Source organism: Pseudophryne corroboree, chromosome 5 (genome assembly GCF_028390025.1).
Source record: "Pseudophryne corroboree isolate aPseCor3 chromosome 5, aPseCor3.hap2, whole genome shotgun sequence".
Lineage (NCBI taxonomy): Eukaryota > Metazoa > Chordata > Amphibia > Anura > Myobatrachidae > Pseudophryne > Pseudophryne corroboree.
The window spans coordinates 4,550,534-4,560,365 of NC_086448.1; positions in this window are offsets into that span (position 1 = coordinate 4,550,534).

The following is a 9,832-nucleotide window of genomic DNA, read 5'->3' on the forward strand; positions in this document are numbered from 1 at the left end:
TCCCCTCACTCTCAGGACACGTAATACAGACAGTCCCTGTGTCCTCTCCTCTCAGGACACGTGTAATATAGACAGTCCTGGTGTCTCCTCACTCTCAGGACACGTGTAATTTAGACAGTTCCGGTGTCTCCTCACTCTCAGGACACGTGTAATACAGGCAGTCCCGGTGTCCCCTCACTCTCAGGACACGTGTAATACAGACAGTCCCGGTGTCCCCTCACTCTCAGGACACGTGTAATACAGACAGTCCCGGTGTCCTCTCCTCTCAGGACACGTGTAATACCGACAGTCCCTGTGTCCCCTCACTCTCAGGACACATGTAATACAGACAGTACTTATGTCCCCTCACTCTCAGGACACGTGTAATACAGACAGTCCCGGTGTTTACTCACTCTCAGGACACGTAATACAGACAGTCCCGGTGTCCCCTCACTCTCAGGACACGTGTAATACAGACAGTCCCAGTGTCCCCTCACTCTCAGGATACATGTAGTACAGACAATCCCGGTGTCCCCTCACTCTCAGAACTCGTGTAATACAGACAGTACTTATGTCCCCTCACTCTCAGGACACGTGTAATACAGGCAGTCCCGGTGTCCCCTCACTCTCAGGACACGTGTAATACAGACAGTCCCGGTGTCCCCTCACTCTCAGGACACGTGTAATACAGACAGTCCCGGTGTCCCCTCACTCTCAGGACACGTGTAATACAGACAGTCCCTGTGTCCCCTCACTCTCAGGACACGTGTAATACAGACAGTCCCTGTGTCCCCTCACTCTCAGGACACATGTAATACAGACAGTCCCAGTGTCCCCTCACTCTCAGGACATGTGTAATACAGGCAGTCCCGGTAGCCCCTCACTCTCTGGACACGTGTAATACAGACAGTCCCGGTGTCCCCTCACTCAGGACACGTGTAATACGGACAGTCCCTGTGTCCCCTCACTCTCAGGACACATGTAATACGGGCAGTCCCAGTGTCTCCTCACTCTCAGGACACGTGTAATATATACAGTCCCGGTGTCCCCTCACTCTCAGGACACATGTAATACAGACAGTCCTGGTGTCCCCTCACTCTCAGGTCACATGTTATACAGACAGTCCCGGTGTCCCCTCACTCTCAGGACACGTATAATACTTACAGTTCCTGTGTCCCCTTACTCTCAGGACACGTGTAATACAGACAGTCCCGGTGTCCCCTCACTCTCAGGTCACATGTAATACTTACAGTTCCGGTGGCCCCTCACTCTCAGGACACGTGTAATACAGACAGTACCGGTGTCCCCTCACTCTCAGGACACATGTAATACAGACAGTCCCGGTGTCCCCTCACTCTCAGGTCACGTGTAATACTTACAGTTCTGGTGTCCCCTCACTCTCAGGTCACGTGTAATACAGACAGTCCCAGTGTCCCCTCACTCTCAGGATACATGTAATACAGACAATACCGGTGTACCCTCACTCTGAGAACACGTGTAATACAGACAGTCTCGGTGTCCCCTAACTCTCAGGACACGTGTAATACAGACAGTCCCAGTGTCCCCTCACTCTCAGGACACATATAATACAGACAATCCCGGTGTCCCCTCACTCTCCGAGACTGTCTGTATTACACGTGTCCTTTGTCCCCTAACTCTCAGGACACGTGTAATACAGACAGTCCCGGTGTCCCCTCACTCTCAGGATACATGTAATACAGAGAGTTCCGGTGTCCCCTCACTCTCAGGTCACATGTAATACAGAGAGTTCCGGTGTCCCCTCACTCTCAGGTCACATGTAATACAGAGAGTTTTGGTGTCCCCTCACTCTCAGGACACATGTAATACAGACAATCCCGGTGTTCCCTCACTCTCAGGACACATGTAATACAGACAGTCCCGGTGTCCCCTCACTCTCAGGACACATGTAATACAGACAGTCCCGGTGTTCCCTCACTCTCAGGACATGGGTAATACAAACAGTCCCGGTGTCCCCTTACTGCCTGGTCACATGTAATACAGACAGTCCCGGTGTCCCCTCACTCTCAGGACACATGTAATACGGACAGTCCCGGTGTCCCTTCACTCTTAGGACACGTGTAATACGGACAGTCCCAGTGTCCCTTCACTCTTAGGACACATGTAATGCGGACAGTCCCGGTGTCCCCTCACTCTCAGGACACGTAATACAGACAGTCCCTGTGTCCCCTCACTCTCAGGACACATGTAATACAGACAGTCCCAGTGTTCTCTCACTCTCAGGACACGTGTAATACAGACAGTCCCGGTGTTTACTCACTCTCAGGACACGTAATACAGACAGTCCCGGTGTCCCCTCACTCTCAGGACACGTGTAATACAGACAGTCCCAGTGTCCCCTCACTCTCAGGATACATGTAGTACAGACAATCCCGGTGTCCCCTCACTCTCAGAACACGTGTAATACAGACAGTACTTATGTCCCCTCACTCTCAGGACACGTGTAATACAGGCAGTCCCGGTGTCCCCTCACTCTCAGGACACGTGTAATACAGACAGTCCCGGTGTCCCCTCACTCTCAGGACACGTGTAATACAGACAGTCCCTGTGTCCCCTCACTCTCAGGACACATGTAATACAGACCGTCCCGGTGTCCCCTCACTCTCAGGACATGTTTAATACAGGCAGTCCCGGTGGCCCCTCACTCTCTGGACACGTGTAATACAGACAGTCCCAGTGTCCCCTCACTCAGGACACGTGTAATACGGACAGTCCCTGTGTCCCCTCACTCTCAGGACACATGTAATACGGGCAGTCCCAGTGTCTCCTCACTCTCAGGACACGTGTAATATATACAGTCCCGGTGTCCCCTCACTCTCAGGACACATGTAATACAGACAGTCCTGGTGTCCCCTCACTCTCAGGTCACATGTTATACAGACAGTCCCGGTGTCCCCTCACTCTCAGGACACGTATAATACTTACAGTTCCTGTGTCCCCTTACTCTCAGGACACGTGTAATACAGACAGTCCCGGTGTCCCCTCACTCTCAGGTCACATGTAATACATACAGTTCCGGTGGCCCCTCACTCTCAGGACACGTGTACTACAGACAGTACCGGTATCCACTCACTCTCAGGTCACATGTAAAACAGACAGTCCCGGTGTCCCTTCACTCTCAGGACACGTGTAATATATACAGTCCCGATGTTCCCTCACTCTCCAGACACATGTAACACAGACAGTCCCGGTGTTCCCTCACTCTCAGGACACATGTAATACAGACAGTCCCGGTGTCCCCTGACTCTCAGGACATGGGTAATACAGACAGTCCCGGTGTCCCCTTACTCCCTGGTCACATGTAATACGGACAGTCCCGGTGTCCCTTCACTCTCAGAACACATGTAATGCGGACAGTCCCGGTGTCCCCTCACTCTCAGGACACGTAATACAGACAGTCCCTGTGTCCTCTCCTCTCAGGACACGTGTAATACATACAGTCCTTGTGTCTCCTCACTCTCAGGACACGTGTAATTTAGACAGTTCCGGTGTCTCCTCACTCTCAGGACACGTGTAATACAGGCAGTCCCGGTGTCCCCTCACTCTCAGGTGACAATGCTAAATTCCTTGTCGTATAAACAACCCTTTATGAAGCTAAGAACACTGTACGCTGTTTACTTAAGAAGTACCGTAATGGTACGCTATTTGCGTAGCGATCGCTCAGCCGTAGGCGAGACGCTCAAGCGTCACGTTCGCTCACGGCCCAGTGATCACAGGACACGTTATTGGTTATGTCTAGGGGAATGATTCGCTGTGGCGTAGCGTACGCTCGAGACCACGAGGAGGTCACCAGCGATGCAGACGCTCACAACACTATACCTTTATGTTAAAACCTTATACCAATGAAATACACTGAATACCTTAATGTGAGTACAGGGTGTAAATGCAACCTTGTGTAACCTGACTAACTACAAAGCTGCTTGAGCGTCACCGACGCTCAAGTGAACACTTAACACTATAGAAAATGCACAGATACTGGTTTAGGTTCCAAAGCCTATTAACTGTATTATATCTAATATACTTGTAAAAGGGGATGACAGTACAAATGATACACTACAATATAACAGAGACTTCCTAACCACAGAACTAAACAATAAATACAAAAAGACAATACTACACTGACCTAAATGCAATACAGTACAATACTATAATACTATGAGAGATATAAGAGAAAAGAGGAGAGAGAGAGAGAGAGAGAGATGGAGAGAAATTGGCTCACAGAAAGACAATGATTACGGAGAGAAACTTACGCACAAAGGGTATGATCGCCTGCGCCTCGATATCCAGCTCCCGGCTATCAGCAGATAACCGTTGATGAGAGAGTGAGAGCTGGATGTGGTCGGCCTGCCTATTTATGCCCCACACACAATGCAATCTCCTGGTCCTACAATCCCATTGTCCATTGGCCGAAGGAATTCGGCCCTGCATCATAACAAAAGGTCATAGGGTGATTCATACAGGTGGGCTGTGACGATTTCCAACAGCTCAGGTGGGTGGGAAACTGGGTTTCCCGCCGCATACCTGAGTATGGGTAAATAATAGAAATGGACATAAACTTCTTATGTCCATAACTATTCGCACGAGCGATTAATACGCTCCAAACCAACACCGGAATATTGCTAATTAAATACTCTTCCGATGGGTACCAAACACTGCTGTATGATTCCTGTTAGACCCTTCGTACGATATAAAGAGGGATTCCTCAGCTCTGGGACATTGTATTTTAACCAAACTTTCAGAATCTATCAAAGGGACCATGATCTATAAACTACATTAATTGTGAAAATATGTAACGAATGAGTCGCACGCTACGACCACATAAACTCTACCGTAAATACGCATACCGCGCCTGCGTGTGCACGCTATTGCGGGTATGCGCTTCCACGGGAGAGCGTACGCACGCGCAGCGCGGACCAGTGTGCGGTGCAAATATGGCAACGTGCATTGAGACATTTTTCTGACTTTGACAGTCCACCCTTTGGCAGTCAATAATAACTGCCACAAAACATTTAAGGAGAAAAATGTAAGTCAGGGGTTAATTGATTTCCATGGTTGGGTAGGGGAGAAGAGTGGAGTAGGTGTGAAGAGGGTATGACCTAGTGAGAAAGTAGAAGCATGTGTGTATGAGTCCATGTTTGGAGGGTCATGTATCATCGTGCCGTACGTGTGGTAAATCAAGCTTCGAGGTATTGCGAAGTATACATTTGAATTCCTTCTTGTCCTGTGGTACAGGTCTGTGGATGGGCTGTCAAACTCTACCGAGCTCATTTCGGCTGTGGTTGTAACAAAATGGGGATGCACATTTTAGTTGATGATACATGAATGGGGGAGGTATGTGGTTGCTGCTATCTGTGCCTGTATTCCCTATCGTCTATGTGTGTCGTTACCTGGGGGTTGTAGAGATGAAGATAAAGAACACTTACGAAAAATGCAATGATATTCTATGTCAGGGAAATGTACATCTGTCGTCGAAGTTGTTTTCGGTATCTGTTGAGAGTCGTCTTCTTTGCGCTGTATTGCTCCTTGGGCATGAGCAAATAGCTTTGTCTGAGCCATCAGATTTACAAAAAATGTTGGGCTAGCGTGAGTTTAAAAGTACTAGGGAAACTGGGGATCCATGGCAAAGTTCATCAAGTGTCCATATTTAAAGTTGTCAAATCTTCTTCTTTGGTGCTTGTCTGTTGTCTGTATACATCTCGTCTCGTCAGCTTCCTCGTCCAAGGGGGTCTTTGTATCTTGGAGAAAAGCAGAAAAACAGGTGAAAGAAACGGACCGTATAATCGCATTTTCATCACATTCTGGTTTCTATCATTGGGTCATAAATCAAATCCAGGTTAATTACGGTTTCCTCACTCCTCAAGCTCATCACTTTTGTACTTTGTTTGCACCTCATTAAAGCCTGCCCGCATCTAAATATCAATCCAATCGATATAACGACACCCAAGATACATAGTAGAAACTTTCCAACATCCATTATGACTCCTTGAGCCCAGTCTCCTAAACCGGAGAACCAATTTCGCGGGTTCAACCATGACACCCAACCAGTCAGCTCATTACCTACAGCAGCAAGGGTGAGATTGTGTTTTCGACGAAATTCCCACTTTAATTGCAGAATATCGTCCATCTTTTGGTCTATGACCTCTACCGGATCCTCGGTGCTATTTGTGATATACGTGCAACACTTTATGCCGTACTGTGTTGCCAATGTAACACAATATCCGCCTGTTACTGCTGTAAGATAATTAAGAACCATCCTATGCTGAACTAGTTCTGTTTTGTAAGCTTGAAGTTCCCTTCCAGTGTATCTAAACGTGTCATCATACATTTCAGTGATATTATCTAACAAATTGGCGAGTGCGGAAATGTATCTATAATTCATCACACCTCGAGCGGTGCGAGTGAAATCTAACGCTACCAGAACCTGAATCCCGGTGGATTCATGGATAAGATCAGAGGCCGGATGCTCTAACCTTTCTGACAGTTGTCTTTTAACTCGGTGCTCGTAATGAGTGTGAGTATAAGGAGCTTGGGCACCACGGTGTATGTCCTTCATTTTGTCATGTGTAACAGTCATCACTTCAGGCAATACTTTTCCAATATAACACAATCCTTCAGAGTTTGGGGCAAGCCACTTGTACGCCTTTCTCCCGCATATGAAATATGCATCATCGGGGAGAACATATGGGACGGAGAAGGACATGACCATGTTACAAACCTTCCAGGTGAAATCTCCTGACCCTAATTCTTCCATCTGCCTAATGCACGTATCGGTTTGTACGATATGTGCACAGTATCCTGGTGATACCTCTCCAACTCTAGTAATCCTATTTCCTAAGGTATATCGATACCGAAAAGATTTTCCTCTACTGGCTATGTGGCGTACGAGCTCTGTATCTGTAGGCATTCTATCTGCTCTGTGTGAAAAGGTCATGGTAAGGTTGCTCCATGACACTTCCCAATTTCCCGGTTTTCTGGGATTGGAGATGTTAAAACATATGAGGGACCTATCCACATGGTATTGGTGGAGCTTCAAACTAGGAGGGCTGGAGATGTTAAACCTCCGGTCCACCGGTCTCCCACCACTTAGCTCAAGTACCTCCCCTAACGTTAAAGGAAATGGTACTAGCCCTGATTTACTGTGACCCTGAGGTACTTGAGAGCATACCCAACAATCGGTCTTGTTTAACACATTACCCACTAGAGAGTGATAGTCACTCAATGGATGCCGGTCCATATGGATATTAAAACTAGATTGGCATTTCTTTATGCATCCATCTTCAACCAGATTATCACAGAGCCTACAGATACAATTTTCTTCAGCTAACAATCCATCACAATTTCTTCTATCGGATCGTTTTCTGATACTCGCCTTTGCTTGTTGGTTTGGTTGATCTTGGAAAACTACGCCTCCATCATCATAATCGGAACCCATTCCAGAACCTCTCTCGACCTCTATGGTACTCTCGCCGGAACAGACTGCTCTGGTCAACATCATGGTTAACATCAAAATCCGGATCACAGTCTCTTGGGGCAAGTCCATCTTTGAGGAGGAAATAGAGAAGAATGAGAAGGGGGAAAAAGAAATTTTAAGGGAGAGGGGATGGGGAGTGGAGAAAACAATAAAAGGGAGAGGGGAGTCGACAGCTGCTTTCGATCTTCAAGGCTCAGGTGCCGCCTCAGTCCTCCTGGAACAGACACTCTAGTGATACAACCTCTACCGTCTGTTCCTTATCACGGGACTTCTCTGGATCAGCAACCTTCTTGCAGTGGGATGAATGGACCCAAGTCTCTCTCTCAGCAACCTTCAATGCTGTGGTGCTAGTCAATAAGACCTGGTATGGTCCTTCCCATCTATCAATAAGACAACCTGAGCGTAGAAAATTTCGTATCATTACATAATCCCCAGGTTCAATGTCATGACAATTACTATCTGGTAAATCAGGAATCACCAACTTCAGATTATCATTTTGATTCCTCAACTGTTTACTCATGTTAATCAAGTACTTTACAGTTACTTCATTGTTACATTTCAAATCATCCTGAGGGTTAATCATGACTTGCGGTTGTCGACCAAACAGAATTTCAAAAGGAGACAGATTAAGAGGGGACCTGGGAGTGGTTCTGATGCTATACAAAACAATGGGTAAAGCTTCTGGTCACGTCAATCCTGTCTCTGCCATTACTTTACTCAATTTATTTTTAATAGTGCTGTTCACTCTTTCGACCTTCGCACTCGCCTGTGGACGGTACGGAGTGTGCAGCTTGCTATCAATTCCCATCAACTTACACATTCCTTGAAAGACATCACCTGTAAAATGGGTACCCCTATCACTTTCAATGATTCTAGGGATACCATATCTACATACAAATTCCTGCACAATTTTCTTAGCTGTAAACATAGCGGTATTTGTAGCTGCTGGAAAAGCTTCGACCCAATTCGAGAAAACATCTATACAAACAAGTACATATTTCAAATTTCTACATGGGGGTAATTGAATGAAGTCAATTTGTATTACTTGGAAAGGGCCGCCGGCAGGTGGGATATGGGATGGTTCTGTAGGTATTGCCTTTCCAATATTCTTTCTCAGACAGGTAAGGCATGACATTGCTCTTTTACCCGCATGAGAGGAGAATCCTGGGGCGCACCAGTATGCTCTTACCAATTTGCACATCCCCTCCTTGCCTAGATGAGTCAGCCCGTGAGCTGCTTCAGCCAGACATGGAAGGTATGCCCTGGGGGCCACTGGTTTACCATGTCCATCCGTCCAGAGCCCTGAGGACTCCTGGCCATATCCCTTTGCCTTCCAGACTGCTCTTTCCTGTGTGGAACACAAATTCTGCATCTCACACAACTTCTGTGTGTTGATGGTATTAAATACCATCAACTGTGTGGTGTCTGTCCGTGTGGGGGTAGCAGCTGCAAGCTTTGCGGCTTCGTCTGCTCCGCTGTTACCAAGGGATACTGGGTCTTGACTATATGTATGTGCTTTACTGTGGACCCTGCTCCCAATGTCGTGTGTTGTGTTGTTGTCTAGGGGGTTGAAAAGATCTTTGTACATTCTTTGTTCTACATTCTCGTGCATAGTGTCCCGGTCTGTTACAAGAAAAACATGTTATTACACTTGCCTTACCCACAGGATTCGGTGGTACATACGCAGGCTGCCTTGTGGTCAGCGCCTGTATACTTACGGACATCAACTTATCACTTTGCGACTCCCTGTGCCTAGTGATATTTCTGTCGTGATCAATAGCAGCCTCTCTCAATGTGGACACTGACAGACCTCGCCAACATGGCTGCGTGGTCTGTACCCTAGCTTTTAATGTTTCTTTCAAACCATCCATCAGTACAGATACTGCTACTTCTCGATGGTTTGGGTTGGTCTTAATGTCTTCTATACCAGTGTACTTTGCCATTTCTAATAGTGCCCGGTGAAAATATTCTGTTGCCGTTTCGGACTCCTTTTGCTTAATGGAAAATATTTTATTCCATTTAACAACGGCTGGGAAATACTCTTTTAGCTGTAAATTTATCCTTTTTACATTATCCTTGTTGTACACGTCTGTAAGCGGTACATCTTTATCCAATGCACAATCAGCTAAAAATTGAGTTGCATCAACATTGGAAGGTAAACAAGCTCTTAGCAGTATCTGCCAATCCTTGTTGTTGGGTTCTACAGTGTTACCTAAATCCCTGATGTATTTTTGGCTAGCAACTAAATCCTTCCTGGGGTCAGGAAATTCGGACACTATTGTTCTTAATTCCATTCTGGAAAATGGAGTGTACATGGCAATGTTCCTTATGGGAGTGGCTCCA